The sequence below is a fragment of the Triticum urartu genome, chromosome 7A (genome assembly GCF_056163025.1).
Source record: "Triticum urartu cultivar PI428250 chromosome 7A, HENAU_Tu73, whole genome shotgun sequence".
Lineage (NCBI taxonomy): Eukaryota > Viridiplantae > Streptophyta > Magnoliopsida > Poales > Poaceae > Triticum > Triticum urartu.
The window spans coordinates 640,800,453-640,820,173 of NC_141879.1; positions in this window are offsets into that span (position 1 = coordinate 640,800,453).

Consider the following 19,721-nt stretch of genomic DNA (forward strand, 5'->3'; position numbering starts at 1 on the left):
AAACGGTCTTGAACATATGACTGCTCACTAAACGTTGATCTTCTTGGAGCTGCATAATAATGGTGAAATGGTCTAAAATATGATGGAGAATGTGCCATTGTATCATACCTGCCCCATGATGAATATCGATCTACATGAGGATAGGGAGGCATCCACGGCATTGGCATTGGCCACCCAAAATAAGGATATGAACACGTTGCATTAAAATTCTCTTCTTGCCAATACCGATCCTTGGATTTGCGCCTAGGGGGTGATCTTGACGCTTTTGCATTACCCGGCCAATAAGCACCATTCTCTTCACTTTTCTTTTGATATTTATCTAACAACTGTGCAAAAGTGACCTTGGATTTCTTATGCTTGTGCTTATTGCGGACTTTATCTCCTTTTGTTTTTCTTGGATCGATCTTTGGATTGTTTTGTTGCCTCTCAGTCCTTAGCGTCTTCACTGTACCTTCTATAGAACTCATGCCTTCAAGAATATTTTCATTGTGCTCTTGAACAACTTCTTTACTTGAAAGCTTGATCCCATCACCTGTAGTTTTTACCTTCTCATCTTTAAAGGAATCGTCTTGAAGCAGCCGCTTCAAAAACTTTTTTCCATTAGGACCAATCGGAATAGACTGGTCATCCCTTGGTGTTTCAACAAATTCTAATCGTCCTTTATCAATGGCCGATTTAACTATTTGACGAAGCATTTGCAATCCTCAAAATTATGCTTGGAGGAATCATGCAACTTGCAATACATTCGTCCTTGGATTGATGGCTACACATGGTGATCAACAACTCTAATGTAATTATTTTTCAGTAACAAATCAAATATTTGATCACACATGCTTGAATTGAAGGTATACTTGTTGTTTTCTAGCCAATCTTGGTGTGCGAACGGCTTTGGAGTTAAGCAAACGAATGGTTCAAATTTGGAATATCCCCATTCAACTATGCATTGTGTTTTGCACCCTATCTCCAATGTATTTGGATAAGATAATATATTAGCATCGGATTTCTCAAAAGAATTTGACCTTGGCTTTAAATTTCTGAAACGAAAATAGTTAGAATACACATCTCTCAATTGAGACCAAGTGCAAACCAAGTATGAAACAAGCAAAGCTACCCAATTAGATATGAATTTTGATAAAGCAATGGGGAAAACTTTGGCTGCAATAATAGGTCACTATCGGTCTTTATAAATGGCACAATAGGTTGACCGATATGCTCTATAACAGGTTTATTGCTAACAAGTAAATTTCCCTTCTTCATTGGTCTTTCAAAATTACTTATGAGAATTTTTCTTATAGAAGCATCAAAAATAAAGTTGCGACCAAATCAGAAGATAGGTAAATCACTTGCTAGACATACCTTTTCAAACACGTTGGGAGAGCATGATGGTTGTGTTACTTGAATGATATGTTGTTCCTCTTTTGAATAGCTCCCCAACACATTGTCGTCCTGTTTTTTAGAACAGATTCGGCATACGTAATATTTGATTCGGTCTTTTCAATAGCCGAATTAACTTCGTTATACGAATCACCACCTTTTTTGACAATTCTATCCACACCCAATGCTTTCTCTTTTTGGCATAATCTAGCTTGGATTGCAGTAGAATTAATAGGCTTTCCCTCTTTTGTTAATTCATGTAGAACAACATTGCATTCGTCCCAAAAAGACGTAAGATTTTTCTTAATGACCCAATATGGATAGAATTGCCCCCGACACTTTTGGACTCTTTCGGTAATGAGATGTCACCGAAATTCTATAATTGTGCAGGAAAAACATTGTATGCTACGATACTAGGTGAAGACACATGTGATCCTATAGAGTGTTCACTTATTCGGGTATTACCGTGAAGGTGCGAAGACGAATTATGAATACCTATAGTTGAATATGGTGCCAAAAAATTAGTAGCATGAGGTGTAGCATATGATGATTAAGGGTAATTGGCCGGATTACCAGTGGGAGCATGGCCAATTCCCCTATCCACTGGCATGTTTTGATTAACATATTGCAAGCTAGTTGCCGATGAATAAAAAGGTGAAACACTTTGTTGCATACTATCGGAAGTTCCTATGTGAGGTGTTTCAACTTGATTAACGGAACGCATCATGTTGTTCATCGGCATATGGATTTGTGGGGCTGCAGATGTATGGGAGTTAGTAAACATATGCTCCATGTTGCTAAAATTATACGAGGTAGAAGCATGAAGATTATTCTGAATCGGCTGTTGCGCATAACTAGATGCTTGATTGATAAAACTAGGGCTAGCCGACACATTATGCTTATTAAATGATCTAGCAACAACATATGCATCATTTGCATCTATATAAGTGAATTGGGTATTCATATTACCTTTGTAGATTGCAAAACCTAGATGACGCTCTCTTCATAGAAAGAACGGACTGGAGACCGTTCAAAGCATCTTCCCCAGCGGAGTCGCTAAAAAGTGTGTACATATGAACACGTCACCATGTACCCTCGACGCCGGGGGTGATGCACCGCAGCTCACGTTGAAGGAGACCCGTCCGGAAGCGCGGTACGCAAGCAATCCAGCGTGTGCTTTTGAGGACCCAAAACCCCACATGCCCGGGAGGGACCCTGGAGGGCGCACGGCGGCTATGGACTGCCCTAGGTCGACCTGATCGCCCCTAGGGCCTCGAAGTTCGCCACCCTACAACAAGAAGAACAAGTGAAGAACGGGGAAGAAGAAGAACAAGGGAGAGAGATAAAAGTAAAGGTAAAAGTGGTAGATGGATTTGATCGATTGTGTTTTGTTCAATCCGCCGTCACCCTTAGGTATATAAGAGGCAGATGGACTTTCCGTACAAGGAAAGGACTCCAAATCATGTCCAAATCTTTCCAAAATTAACCAAACTCGGACTTAGGTAAGTCTGGAACATCAGTTTGGTTTTTAGGACCCACGGGCCACAAACGATCTCAGATGAAGATGGGCCCAAAAGAAATTTTGACCATTTCAACGAGATGAACACCTTACATGTTGAACATTTTTCGATTTGAGGCCACCTTCAGGTACGAATCGCTCACGCAAAATAGGTTGTTGCTCGTGCTACCCATCAGCCACCATGTCTGATGGGGGGGGGCGCCAATTTTACCCCATGACGCACTCAGGTGGCCGTAACTTTTACATACGATCTCAGATGGATATGATTTTTATATCAAAATCGATTGTTTCAATGAGACTAAGATAATTCATGTAAAATGTTTTCCCATATGAGGCCGTCTTGGGGGTGTAATCAGCCGAATAGTTTTCTGAATACAAAATCTCAGTATTTCAGACACAACTTCGGCCTTCGAGATGAGATCAGATGGCGATGGCCCAAAATTCAAAGATGTTCATATTGAAAATACAAAACTTTTTTATGTAGATCAATTCTCCATTTGAGGCCATATTAATTAAGTTCTTGACCGTGCCAAAATCTTGTGTCAGCAACTCTCTATCATGAAGATCATGGTGCTACTTTGAAGCACAAGTATGGAAAAGGATAGTAACATTGCCCCTTCTCTCTTTTTCTCTCTCTTTTTTCTTTTTTTCCTTTTTACTTTTTTTCTTTCTTTCTTTTTCTTTTTATCTCTTTTTTCTCCTTACATGGGACAGTGTTCGAAAAAGGAAAATCGTCATACTTCTATTTTACTAAAACTCAAAAATTACAACTCGATACTATAACAAGATATGACTCCATATGAATGCTTCTGGTGGTGTATCGGGATGTGCAATGAATCAAGAGTGACATGTATAAAATATGATGAAAGGTGGCTTTTCCACAAATAAGATGTCAACTACATGATCATGCAAAGCAATATGACAATGATGATGCGTGTCATAATAAACGGAACGGTGGAAAGTTGCATGGCAATATATCTCGGAATGGCTATGGAAATGTCATAATAGGTAGGTATGGTGGCTGTTTTGAGGAAGGTATATGGTGGGTTTATGGTACAGGAAAAAGTTGCACGGCACTAGAGAGGCTAGCAATGGTGGAAGGGTGAGAGTGTGTATAATCCATGGACTCAACATTAGTCATAAAGAACTCACATACTTATTGCAAAAATCTATTAGTCATCGAAACAAAGTACTAGGCGCATGCTCCTAGGGTGGTAGATTGGTAAGTAAAGACCATCGCTTGTCCCCGATCGCCACTCATAAGGAAGAAAATCAAAAAATATCTCATGCTCCAACTTCGTTACATAACGGTTCACCATATGTACATGCTACGGGACACAAAAACCTTAACACAAGTATTTCTCAAATTCACAACTACTCACTAGCATGAATCTAATATCACCATCTTCATATCTCAAAACAATCATAAGGAATCAAACTTCTCATAGTATTCAATGCACTTTATATGAAAGTTTTTATTACATCCCTCTTGGATGCCTATCATACTAGGACTAAATTTATAACCAAAGAAAATTACCATGCTGTTTTAAAGAATCTCAAAATAATATAAGTGAAGCACGAGAGTTCATAAATTTCTATAAAATAAAACCACCACCATGCTCTAAAAAGATATAAGTGAAGCACTAGAGAAAAATAGCCTTGCTCAAAAGATATAAGTGAAGCACATAGAGTATTCTAATAAATCACGATTCATGTGTGTCTCTCTCAAAAGGTGTGTACAACAAGGATGATTGTGGCAAACTAAAAAGTAAAGACTAAAAATCATACAAGACGCTCCAAGCAAAACACATATCATGTGGTGAATAAAAATATAGCCTCAAGTAAAGTTATCTATAGATGAAGACGAAAGAGGGGATGCCTTCCGGGGCATCCCAAGCTTAGAATCTTGGTTGTATTTGAATATTACCATGGGGTGCCTTGGGAATACCCAAAATTAGGCTCTTTCCACTCCTTATTCCATAGTCCATCAAATCCATACCCAAAACTTGAAAACTTCACAACACAAAACTCAACAGAAAATCTCATAAGCTCCGTTAGTACAAGAAAATAAATCACCACTTTTAGTACTGTTGTGAACTCATTATTTATTTATATAGGTGTAATATCTACTGTATTCCAACTTTTCCATGGTTCATACCCCCCTGATACGAGCCATAGATTCATCAAAATAAGCAAACAACACATAGAAAACAGAATCTGTCAAAAATAGAACAGCTTGTAGCAATCTGGATATTTCGAATACTTCTGTAACTCCAAAAATTCTTAAAAATTAGGACGACCTAAGAAATTTGTTTATTAATCTTCTGCACAAAGAATTTGTATTTTTATCGCGCTTCTATTAAAAATGAGAATTGTTTTCCTGAGCGTAAAAGTTTTTGTTTTTCAGCACGATCAAATCAACTATCACCGTAAGCTATCCCAAGGTCTTACTTGTCACAAACACTAATTAAAACACAAAACCACATCTAACCAGAGGCTAGATGAATTATTTATTTCAAAATAGAACCTAAAAGGTAAAAACAAAAAATAAATTTGGGTTGCCTCCCAACGAGCGTTATTGTTTAACGCCCTTAGCTAGGCATAAAACACGAATAGATCTAGATATTACCATCTTTGGCATGCAATCCATAAGTGGCTCTCATAATAGATTCATAAGGCAATTTAATTTTCTTTCTTTCGAAGTGTTCCATGCCTTTCCTTAACGGAAATTGAAATCTAATGTTTCCTTCTTTAATATCAATAATTGCACCAATCGTTCTAAGGAAAGGTCTACCAAGAATAATAGGACGTGTAGGATTGCAATCTATATCAAGAACAATGAAATCTACAGGCACATAATTCCTATTTGCAACAATAAGAACATCATTAATCCTTCCCATAGGTTTCTTAATAGTGGACTCCGCAAGATGCAAATTTAAGGAACAAACATCAAATTCACGGAAACCTAGGACATCACAAAGAGATTTTGGAATCGTGGAAACATTAGCACCCAAATCACACAAAGCATGGCAATCATAATATTTAGTCTTAATCTTAATAGTAGGTTTCCACTCATCATAAAGTTTTCTAGGGATAGAAACTTCCAATTCAATCTTTTCTTCAAAGGATTGCATCATAGCATGAACGATATGTTTAGTAAAAGCTTTGTTTTGATTATAAGCATGAGGAGAATTCAACATGGGTTGCAACAAGGAAATACAATCTATTAAAGAACAATTATCATAATTAAATTCCTTGAAATCCAAATGAGTGGGTTCATCACTACCTAAAGTATTGACCTCTTTAATCCCAGTTTTATCAGTTTTTGCATCAAGATCTAAAAACTCCAAATCATTGGGACGCTTCTAACTAAATTTGACTCATCTCTAGTCCCATATTTATGAATATTTATATTGGAAAACAAATATTCAATAGGAGTCACATCAATCACTTTAAGATCTTCATCATTATTTTCACGGAAACTAGAAGAACACGCTTTTATAAACCAATCTTTTTTTGCACGCATCTTAGCGGTTCTTTCCTTGCACTCATCAATGGAAATTCTCATAGCTTTGAGAGACTCATTGATATCATGCTTGGGTGGAATAGATCTAAGTTTCAAAGAATCAACATCAAGAGAAATTCTATCCACATTCCTAGCCAAATCATCAATCTTAAGCAATTTTTATTCAATTAAAGCATTGAAATTCTTTTGCAAACTCATAAATTCTTTAACACTATTCTCAAATTCAGAGGGCATCTTATTAAAATTTCCATAAGAGTTGTTATAGGAATTACCATAATTATTAGAGGAATTACTAGGGAACGACCTAAGATTAAAATTACCTCTATACGCGTTATTAAAAAATTGTTCCTACCAACAAACACTACTAGGAAAAGGGCTATAGATGATACGGACATTAATGGCACACCATGTATGTGGTGCGCCACTGCTATATAGCAGTAGCGCACCAGATACAGGTGCGCCATTATTGACATATTACTAATGGCGCACCTGGTGTGTGGTGCGCCATTAGTAGTTTTGAAAAAAAATAAAAAATTTTGTTAGTAATGGCGCACCATGGGATAGTGCGCCATTACTAGTTGACATAGTAATGGCGCACCACACCCACCGTGCGCCATTAGTAGTTTTGAAAAAAAAATAAAAAAAGTTTGTTAATAATGGCGCACCAGTGGACAGTGCGCCATTGCTAGTTTTAACTAGTAATGGCGCACTATCCCATGGTGCGCCATTTCTAACAATTTTTTTAAAAACTACTAATGGTGCACCACATCAGGTGCGCCATTAGTAACCCTGGTGCTAAATGCACACCCCCCGTGGACCGCCTTTTCAGTTTTGAAAAAATAAAAGAAAATGATGGAAATGTCAAAAAAATAAAAGAAAATAATTTTCCCATGTGATATGTGGACTAGTTGTTGGGAAAATTTACAAATATGAATTCTGACTTTATTTGCAAAATCTCTCTGGAATTTAGTAAAATGGGCATAATTTTTGCATACGAACTCGGATTTAAAAGTTTTTTATATGAAAAATCATCTACTCGAAAAGTTACATATGAACCCTGTTCAACATCTTCAAAATCCCCAAAAACCTAACTGAATGAAAGATACGGGGCTTTTAAGATCTAGAGGGGGGAAATAAAAAAAAAATCAAACTTACTAGTGGCGCACCATTTGCTAGGTGTGCCACTAGTAACAGAAAAAAATTGGTTTCAAAAAAAATTTGTAATTTTTTTTCAAAATATGATACATAATATGACAGGGAAGTTTGAAATATTTTTTCAAAATTTCATCACACTCATGAACATGAACAAAGTCCTAGACATCAACAAGGTTTAATAGGATTGATATGATAGATATATCAATAAGTGCCTGTGAAGTGAGCTGGTGTTGGGGTTGGATAGAACTATGAAGTTAAGCGTGCTCAGGCTGGAGTAGTGTGAGGATGGGTGACCTTCCAGGAAGTTTGACCACAGAGTGTGATTTGACTTGAGATTAAGCATATTGACCCGAGATTGAGTCATAGTGACCCGAGATTAAGAAAAAAATGAAAAAAATTGAATTTTTTTGAAAAAAAATAAAAAAATTGAAAAAAAATTGTTAGTAATGGCGCACCACATAGGCATAGTAATGGCGCACTATAGGTGCGCCATTACTATTTTATTACTAATGGCATGATAATAGTGGCACACCTGTAGTGCGCCATTAATGGCCAAAAAAGGTGCGCCACTAATTAACCTTTTTCTAGTAGTGAAAATTCACATCCATAGATTCATTATTATTCTCAATCAAAGTAGACAAAGGCATATCATTAGGATCAATAGGAGCACTCTTGCTAGAAAACAATTTCATAAGCTCATCCATCTTTCCACTCAAAACATTAATCTCTTCAATTGCATGCACGTTTTTACTAGTGGAAGATCTTTCGATATGCCATTGAGAATAATTAAACATAATATTATCTAGAAGTTTAGTAGCTTCTCATAAACTAATTTCCATAAAAGTACCTCCCATGGCCAAATCTAAAAGATTTCTAGAAGCAAAATTTAATCCGGTATAAAAACTTTGTATAATCATCCACAGATTCAAACCATGCGCAGGGCAATTTCGTATCATCAATTTCATCTTATCCCAAGATTGTGCAACATGTTCATGATCAAGTTGCTTAAAATTCATAATATCGTTCCTAAAGGAGATGATCTTAGCGGGAGGAAAATACTTGGAAATAAAAGCATCTTTACGCTTATTCCATGAATCGATACTATTTTTAGGTAAAGATGAAAACCAAGTTTTAGTACGATCTCGAAGTGAGAACGGAAATAGCTTCAATTTCACAATATCATTATCCACATCTTCTTTCTTTTGCGTATCACACAAATCAATGAAATTGTTTAGATGGGATGCGACATCTTCAATAGGAAGGCCGGAAAATTGATCTTTCATAACAGGATTCAACAAGGCAGCATTAATTTCACTAGATTTCGCATTAGTGGCGGGAGTAATCGGAGTACACATAAAATAATTTTTATTGGTGTTGGAAAAGTCACACCGTTTGGTATTCTCTTGAGTCATCGTGACAAGCAAGCAATCTAACACACGAGCACACAAAAGGCATGCGAAGAAGACGAATGGGAGAGGGGCGAAGAGAAGGCAAATCTTTTCGAAAATCGTTTTAGAAGTGGGGGAGAGGAAAACGAGAGGCGGATGAAGAATAATGTACTGCAAGAGATGAGAGTTTATGATGGGTACTTGGTATGTCTTGACTTGGCGTAGATATCCCCGGCAATGGCACCAAAAATTCATCCTGCTAGTTCTTGAGCTTGCGTTGGTTTTTCCCTTGAAGAGGAAAGGGTGATGCAGCAAAGTAGAGTAAGTATTTCCCTGAGTTTTGAGAACCAAGGTATCAATCCAGTAGGAGACAACGCACAAGTCACCGAATACCTGCACAAACAAACACCAACTTGCACCCAACGCGATAAAGGGGTTGTCAATCCCTTCAAGGTTATGTGCAAAGTGAGATCTGATAGAGATGGATAAGTAGTAAAGTAATATTTTGGTATTTTTGGTTTATAGAACGGAAAGTAAAATATTGCAAAGGAAGTAAATATGAAACTAAAATTGTAGATCGAAAACTTACATGATGGAAAGTAGACCCGGGGGCCATAGGTTTCACTAGAGGCTTCTCTCAAGATAGAAAATATTATGGTGCATGAACAAATTACTTCCGAGCAATTGATAGAAAAGCGCAAAGTTATGACGATGTCTAAGGCAATGATCATCAATATAGGCATCACGTATGTATCTATCGGGGAACGTAGTATTTCAAAATTTTCCTACAATCATGCAAGATTTATCTAAGAGAAGCATAGCAACGAGCGGGGAGAGTGTGTCCACGTACCCTAGTAGACCAAAAGCGGAAGCATTTAGTAACGCGGTTGATGTAGTCGAACGTCTTCCCGATCCAACCGATCAAGTACCGAACGCATGACACCTTCGCGATCTGCACAAGTTTAGCTCAGTGACGTCACTCGAACTCTAGATCTAGCTGAGGCCGAGGGAGAGTTTCGTCAGCATGATGGCATGCTAGCTCAGTGACGTCACCCCTTGAGGCCCTTCTCTCCTTTCCTGTATGGCCCATTAAGGCCCATAACTTCTCCGGTGAATTCCCGTAACTCTTCGGTACTCCTAAAAATACTCGAATCACTCGGAACCTTTCCAATGTCCAAATATTGCCTTCCAATATATCGATCTTTACGTCTCGACCATTTCGAGACTCCTTGTCATGTCCGTGATCTCATCCGGGAATCCGAACAACCTTCGATACATCAAATCACATAACTCATAATACAAGTCGTCATCGAGCGTTAAGCGTGCGGACCCTACGGGTTCGAGAACTATGTAGACATGACCAAGACACATCTCCGATCAATAACCAATAGCTGAACCTGGATGCTCATATTGGCTCCTACATATTCTACGAAGATCTTTATCGGTCAAACCGCATAACAACATACGTTGTTCCCTTTGTCATCGGTATGTTACTTGCCCGAGATTCGATCGTCGGTATCCTCATACCTAGTTCAATCTCGTTACCGGAAAATCTATTTACTCGTTCCGTAATACACCATCCCGCAACTAACTCATTACTCACATTGCTTGCAAGGCTTATGGTGATGTGCATTACTAGAGGGCCCAGAGATACCTCTTTGACAATCGGAGTGACAAACCCTAATCTCGATATATGCCAACTCAACAAACACCATCGGAGACACATGTAGAGCATCTTTATAATCACCCAGTTATGTCGTGACGTTTGATAGCACACTAAGTGTTCCTCCAGTATTCGGGAGTTGCATAATCTCATAGTCATAGGAACATGTATAAGTCATGAAGAAAGCAATAGCAATAAACCAAACGATCATAGTGCTAAGCTAACGGATGGGTCTAGTCCATCACATCATTCTCTAATGATGTGATCCCATTCATCAAATGACAACACATGTCCATGGCTAGGAAACTTAACCATCTTTGATTAACGAGCTAGTCAAGTAGAGGCATACTAGGGACACTCTGTTTGTCTATGTATTCACACATGTACTAAGTTTCCGGTTAATACAATTCTAGCATGAATAATAAAAATTTATCATGATATAAGGAAATAAATAATAACTTTATTATTGCCTCTAGGGCATATTTCCTTTAGTATCAGGTAGACCGACTCCTGCCTGCATCTACTACTATATTCCACACATCGACCGATTCCTGCCTGCATCTAGAGTATTAAGTTCATAGAACAGAGTAACACATTAAGTAAGATGACATGAAGTAGTAGGATAAACTCAAGCAATGTGATGAAAACCCTCCTCACTAGCAACAATACAATACATGTCGGTTCCACTTCTATCACTGGGATCAAGCACCACAAGATTGAACCCAAAGCTAAGCACTTCTCCCATTGCAAAGAAGAACCAATCTAGTTGGCCAAACCAAATCGATAATTCGAAGAGACTTGCAAAGATATCAAATCATGCATATAAGAATTCATAAATATACAATTCATTGGATCTCGGCAAACACACCACAAAAAAGAGTATTACATCGAATAGAACTCCAAGAACATCAAGGAGAACATGGTATTGAGAATCAAAGAGATAGAAGAAGCCATCCAGCTACTAGCTATGGACCCGTAGGTATGTGGTAAACTACTCACGCATCATCAGAAGGGCAATGGTGTTGACGTATAAGCCCTTAGTGATCGAATCCCCCTCCTGCAGGACGCCGGAAAAGGCCCCTAGATGGGATCTCACGGGTACAGATGGATGCGGCGGTGGAAAAGTGTTTTCGTGGCTCTCCTAGTTGGTTTGGGAATATTTGAGAATATATAGGTGGAAGAAATAGGTTAGTGGAGTCACGAGGGGCCCACAAGGGAGGGGGTGCGCCCTACCCTCTAGGCGCACCCTCCGTCCTTGTGGCCGCCTCGTGGCTTCCCTGACGTGTACTCCAAGTCCTCTGGATGTCTTCTGGTCCAAGAAAAATCATCGCGAAAGTTTCATTCCGTTTGGACTCCATTTGATATTCATTTTCTTCAAAGCTCTAAAACAAGGAAAAAATAGGAACTGGCACTGGACTCTAGGTTAATAGGTTAGTACCAAAAATAATATAAAATAACATAATAATGCATATAAAACATCCAAAATAGATAATATAATAGCATGGAACAATCAAAAATTATAGATACATTGGAGACATATCATTTATCACACATAAGTCTCCTTATATCTTCCTCAAAACAGCAGCCACCATACCTACCTATTATGGCATCTCCATAGCCATTCCGAGATATCTTGCCATGTAACTTCCACCGTTCCGTTTTATTATGACGCACATCATCATTGTCATATTGCTTCGCATGATCATATAGCTAACATAGTATTTGTGGCTCAGTCATCGTTTATATTTTTTATACATGTTACGCTAGATCATTACACATCTCGGTACACCGTCAGGGGCATTCATATAGAGTCATATTTTGTTATAGTATCAAGTTGTAATTTTCTTTCGAGTTGTAAGTAAATAGAAGTATGATGATCATCATATTCATTATTAGCGCATTGTCCCAAGAGAGGAAATAAAAAAATAGGCCAAAAATAGCCCACAAAAAAAGAGAGGCCAAAAAGAGCCCAACAACAAAAATAGAAAAGAGAGAGAGAGATAAAGGGAAAAGGGGCAATGTTACTATCCGTTCCACACTTGTGCTTTAAAGTAGCACCATGTTTTTCATATAGAGAGTCTCCTATGCTTTATTTTCATATAACTAGTGGGAATTTTTCATTATAGGACTTGGCTTGTATATTCCAATGATGGGCTTGCTCAAATGCCTGAGTTATTCATGAGCAAATAAGTTGGATGCACACCCACTTAGTTTTACTTTTGAGCTCTCATACACTTATAGCTCTTAGTGCATCTATTGCATGTCAATCCCTACTCCTTGACATCAATTGATGGGCATCTCCATAGCCTATTGATTAGTCTCGTCAATGTGATACTTTCTTTTTTTGTCTTCTCCATACAACCTCCAACATCATACTCTATTCCATCCATAGTGCTATATCCATGGCTTGTGCTCATTTATTGCATGAGAGTTGAAAAAGCTGAAGCGCTTTAAAAAGTATGAACCAATTGCTCGGCTTGTCATCGGTGTTGTGCATGATAACTACTTTGTGTTAAGAAGATGGAGCATAACAAGACTATATGATTTTGTAGGGATAACTTTCTTTAGCGTTGATATTTTGAAAGACATGATTTTTTTGTTAGTATGCTTTTATTATTATTGTTTTTATATCAAACTATAGACTATTTCTTTGAATCATTCTGATCTTAATATTCATACCACCAAGAGAAATTACATGATGAACATCATAGGTAGCATTTCACATCAAATGTATCTATAATTTTTTTTATTGTTCCATGCTATTATAATATCAATCTTGGATGTTTTATATCCAATTATATGCAACTGTATATCATTTTTTGGGACTAACCTATTAACCTAGTGCCTCGTGCTAGTTGCTGTTTTTTGCTTGTTTTTGTCTTTCCAAGAAATCAATATCAAATAGAGTCCAAATGGAGAAAAAACTTTGGATTAATTTTTCTGGACCAGAAGAGACCCTAGAAGGTTCGGGAGAAGAACCAATGAGCCACGAGGGAGCGACAAGCTCGGGAGGCGCACCTGAGGGGCGGCGCCACCAGGCTTGTGGACCCCTCGTGGCACCTCTTGTGCTAATTCCGTCTCTTAAATTCTCAAATATTCCCCTGACATCAGAGAGCCACCTGAAATACCCTTTCCACCACCGCAAGTTTCTGTTCTCGCGAGATCCCATCTGGAGGCCTTCTCCGGTACTCTGTCGGAGGGGGAATCGACCACGGAGGGGCTCTACATCAACCTTGCTGCCCTTCCGATGATGTGTGAGTAGTTTACCACAGACCTACAGGTCTATAGCTAGTAGCTAGATGGCTTCATCTCTCTCTTTGATCTTCAATAAAATGTTCTCCTTGATGTTCTTGGAGATCTATTCGATGTAATGACTTTTTGCGGTGTGTTTATTGGGATCCTATGAATTGTGAGTTTATGATCAGATTATCCATGAATATTATATGAGTCTTCTCTAAACTCTTTTATGCATGATTGTTATAGCTTTGTATTTCTCTTTGATCTATTGATTTGGTTTGGCCAACTAGATTGAATTTTCTTGCCATGGGACAGGTGCTTTGTGATGGATTCGACCTTGCGGTGCTCAATCCCAGTGACAGAAAGGGACATGACACATATTTGTATCATTTCCATTAACGATACAAAGATGGGGTTTATTCATGTGTGGGTTTACTTTGTCTATATCATGTCATCTTTCTTAAGGTGTTACTCCGTTCTTTACGAACTTAATACTCTAGATGCATGCTGGATAGCGGTCGATGTGTGGAGTAATAGTAGTAGATGCAGGTAGGAGTCAGTCTACTTGTCTCGGACGTGATGCCTATATACATGATCATTGCCTTGGATATCGTCATGATTATTTGCTTTTTTATCAATTTCCCAATAGTAATGTTTTTATTCACCGTATGCTATTTTCAAAAGAGAAGCCTCTAGTGAAAACTATGTCCCTCGAGTCTAATTTTTATTATATATTAAAATCCAAAAGTACCTTGCTGCAATTTTATTTACTTTATTTTATTTTGTTTTTTTTGTTTATCTATCTATCACTACAAGATTTGATCCTTGCAATTAACCGCCAAGGGATTGACAACTCCTTGTTTGCGTTGGGTGCAAGTATTTGTTATTTTACGTGTAGGTATTGCTAACGAGGTGTTGCGTGGTTCTCCTATGGGATTGATAACCTTGGTTGTTAACTGAGGGAAAACTTATCTCTACTGTATTGCATCATCCTCTTCTTTTCGAGGAAATCCCAACGTAGCTCATGAGTAGCACTTTGTAATGAGGGGCAATTGCATGTTTGTGACTAGGCATGCAGGAACAAGTGTCGCCACTGATTACATCTCTTGAAGGAAATATGCCCTAGAGGAAATAATAAAGTTTTTATTTTATATTTCCTTATTCATGATAAAGGTTTATTATTCATGCTAGAATTGTATTGATCGAAAACCTAAATACATGTGTGAATACATGAACAAACACCATGTCCCTAGTGAGCCTCTACTTGACCAGCTCGTTGATCAAAGATGGTTAAGGTTTCTGATACGTCCATTTTGCATCATGCTTTTATATCGATATTTATTGCATTATGGGCTGTTATTACACATTATGTCACAATACTTATGACTATTCTCTCTTATTTTACAAGGTTTACATAAAGAGGGAGAATGCCGGCAGCTGGAATTCTGGGCTGGAGAAGGAGCGAATATTAGAGATCTATTCTACACAGCTCCAAAAGTCCTAAAACTTCACAGAAGTTATTTCCAAAATATAAAAAAAATACTGAGCGCAAGAAGTACCAGAGGGGGGCCACCCACCAGCCACGAGGGTGGGGGGCGCCCCCTGCCTCGTGGGCCCCCTAGTGGCCCTCCGATGCCCATCTTCTGCTATATGGAGTCTTTCATCGAGGAAAAAATCATAAGCAAGCTTTCGGGACGAGACTCCGCTGCCACGAGGGGGAACCTTGGCGGAACCAATCTAGGGCTCCGGCGGAGCTGTTCTACCGAGGAAACTTCCCTTCGGGAGGGGGAAATCATCACCATCGTCATCACCAATGATCCTCTCATCAGGAGGGGGTCAATCTCCATCAGCATCTTCACCAGCACCATCTCATCTCAAACCCTAGTTCATCTCTTGTATCCAATCTTTGTATCCAAACCTCAGATTGGTACCTGTGGGTTGCTAGTAGTGTTGATTACTCCCTGTAGTTGATGCTAGTTGGTTTACTTGGTGGAAGATCATATGTTTAGATCCATTATGCATATTAATACCCCTCTGATTATGAACATGAATATGCTTTGTGAGTAGTTACGTTTGTTCCTGAGGACATGGGAGAAGTCTTGCTATTAGTAGTCATGTGAATTTGGTATTCGTTCGATATTTTGGTGAGATGTATGTTTTCTTTCCTCTAGTGGTGTCATGTGAACATCGACTACATGACACTTCACTATTGTTTGGGCCTAGAGGAGGACATTGGGAAGTAATAAGTAGATGATGGGTTGCTAGAGTGACAGAAGCTTAAACCATAGTTTATGCGTTGCTTCGTAAGGGGCTGATTTGGATCCATATGTTTCATGCTATGGTTAGGTTTACCTTAATACTTTTGTTGTAGTTGCGGATGCTTGCAATAGGAGTTAATCATAAGTGGGAAGCTTGTCCAAGTAGGGACAACACCGAACGCGAATCATATGAACGTGAATCATATGAACGTGATGAAAACTAGCTTGACGATAATTCCCATGTGTCCTCGGGAGTGCTTTACTTCATATAAGAGTTTGTCCAGGCTTGTCCTTTGCTACAAAAATGATTGGGCCATCTTGCTGCACCTTATTTAGTTATATTACTTGCTACTCGTTACAAATTACCTTATCACAAAACTATCTATTACCGATAATTTCAGTGCTTGCAGAGAATACCTTACTTAAAACTGCTTATCATTTCCTTCCGCTCCTCGTTGGGTTCGACACTCTTACTTATCGAAAAGGCTACGATAGATCCCCTACTTGTGGGTCATCAAGACTCTTTTCTGGCGCCGTTGCCGGGGAGTGAAGCACCTTTGGTAGGTGGAATTTGGTAAGGAAAAATTTATATAGTGTGCTGAAATTTACTGTCACTTGTTACTATGGAAAGTAATCCTTTGAGGGGCTTGTTCGGGGTATCTTCACCCCGACCGGTAGAAAAATAGTTGCACCTTTGGTAGAGAAAATAGTCGTGCCTTTGGTAGGTGGAATTTGGTAAGGAAAAAATTTATATAGTGTGCTGAAATTTACTGTCACTTGTTACTATGGAAAGTAATCCTTTGAGGGGCTTGTTCGGGGTATCTTCACCCCGACCGGTAGAGAAAATAGTTGCTCCTCAACCTACTGGACCTACTGAAAATTAAATATTTACTTAGAAATTCCTTCGGGTATGATAGAGAAACTGCTAGCTAATCCTTTTGCAGGAGATGGAACATTGCATCCCGACTTACACTTAATCTATGTGGATGAAGTTTGTGGATTATTTAAGCTTGCAGATATGCCCGATGATGTTATCAAGAAGAAGGTCTTCCCTTTATCTTTGAAGGGAGATGCATTGACATGGTATAGGCTATGTGATGATATGGGATCATGGGACTATAAGCGATTGAAATTGGAATTTCACCAGAAGTTTTATCCTATGCATCTTGTTCATCGTGATCGTAATTATATATATAATTTTTGGCCTCGCGAAGGAGAAATCATCGCTCAAGCTTGGGGGAGGCTTAAGTCAATGTTATATTCACGCCCCAATCATGAGCTCTCAAGAGAAATGATTATTTAAAATTTTATGCTCGGCTTTCTGACAACAATCGCTCCATGCTCGATACTTCTTGTACTAGTTCCTTTATGATGAAGACTATTGAATTCAAATGGAATTTATTGGAGAGAATTAAACGAAACTCTGAAGATTGGGATCTCGACGAAGGTAAGGAGTCAGGTATAACACCTATGTTTGATTGTGTTAAATCTTTTATGGATACCGATGTTTTCCGTAAATTTAGCACTATAATATGGACTTGACTCTGAGATAGTAGCTTCTTTCTGTGAATCCTTTGCTACTCATGTTGATCTCCCTAAGGAGAAGTGGTTTAAATATAATCCTCCCATTGAAACAAAAGTAGTTGCACTTATTAAAGTTGAAGAAAAAACTATGACTTATGATGATCCTGTTGTTCCCACTGCTTATGTTGAGAAACCACCTTTCCCTGTTAGAATAAAGGGTCATGCTAAAGCTTCAACTGTGGTTCGTAAAAGTAATATTAGAACTTATACACCTCCTAAGAAAGTTAAATTTGAGCCTAATATTGCTATTGTTAAAGATCTCTTGGCTGATAATATCGATGGGCATGTTATTTATTTCTGTGATGAGACTTCTAGAATTGCTAAACCTGGTGCTAAAGATAAACATAGACCTGTGGTAGGCATGCCTGTTATTTCTGTTAAAATAGGAGATCATTGTTATCATGGCTTGTGTGATATGGGTGCTAGTGCTAGTGCAATACCTATTTCCTTATACAAAGAAATTATGCATGATATTGCACCAGCCGAGATAGAAGATATCGATGTTACCATTAAGCTTGCTAATAGAGATACTATTTCACCAATTGGGATTGTTAGAGATGTTGAAGTCTTGTGTGGGAAGGTTAAATATCCTGATGAGTTTATTGTTCTTGGTTCCCCACAAGATAGCTTTTGTCCCATTATATTTGGTAGACTCTTCTTGAATACTGTTAATGCTAAGATAGATTGCAAGAAGGATGTTGTTACTATTGGTTTGGATGATATGTCTCATGAGTTTAATTTTTCTAAATTTTGTAGACAACCCAGTGATGAAGAATTGCCTAGTAAAGATGAAATTATTGGTCTTGCTTCTATTGTTGTGCCTCCTAATGATCCTTTAGAACAATATTTGCTAGACCATGAGAATGATATGTTTATGAATGAAAGAAGAGAAATAGATGAAGTATTCTTTAAACAAGGACCCATTCTGAAACACAATTTGCCTATTGAAATCCTAGGGGATCCTCCTCCACCCAAGGGTGATCCCGTGTTTCAGCTTAAACCATTACCTGATACTCTTAAATATGCTTATCTTGATGAAAATAAGATATATCCTGTTATTATTAGTGCTAACCTTTCAGAGCAGGAAGAAGAAAAAATATTGAAAACTCTGAAGAAGCAACGTGCTGCTATTGGATATACTCTTGATGATCTTAAGGGCATTAGTCCCACTCTATGTCAACACAAAATAAATTTGGAGAAAGACGCCAAACCAGTTATTGTTCACCAATGACGGCTGAATCCTAAGATGAAAGAAGTGGGAAGAAAGGAAATATTAAAGCTCCTTGAGGCAGGTATAATTTATCTCGTTGCTGATAGTCAGTGGGTAAGTCCTGTCCATTGTGTCCCTAAGAAGGGAGGTATTATTGTTGTTCCTAATGATAAACATGAATTGATTCCGCAAAGAATTATTACAGGTTATAGGATGGTAATTGATTTCCGCAAATTAAATAAGGCTACTAAAAAGATCTTTACCCCTTACCTTTTATTGATCAAATGCTACAAAGGTTATCCAGACATATACATTTTTGCTTTCTAGATGGTTACTCCAGTTTTTCTCAAATACCTGTGTCAGATGATGATCAAGCAAAGACCACTTTTACTTGCCCTTTCGGTAATTTTGCTTATAGACATATGCCTTTTGGTTTATGTAATGCACCTGCTACCTTTCAAAGATGCATGATGGCTATATTTTCTGACTTTTATGAAAAGATATGTGAGGTTTTCATGGACGATTTCTCCGTTTATGGACCCTCTTTTGAAGATTGCTTGAGCAACCTTGATCGATTTTTGCAGAGATGTGAAGAAACTAATCTTGTTCTGAATTGGAAGAAATGCCACTTTATGGTTAATGAAGGTATTGTCTTGGGGCATAAAATTTCTGAAATAGGCATTGAAGTTGATAAAGCTAAAGTTGATGCTATTGAAAAGATGCCATGTCCCAAGGACATTAAAGGTATAAGAAGATTCCTTGGTCACGCCGGTTTTTATAGGAGGTTCATTAAGAACTTCTCAAAAA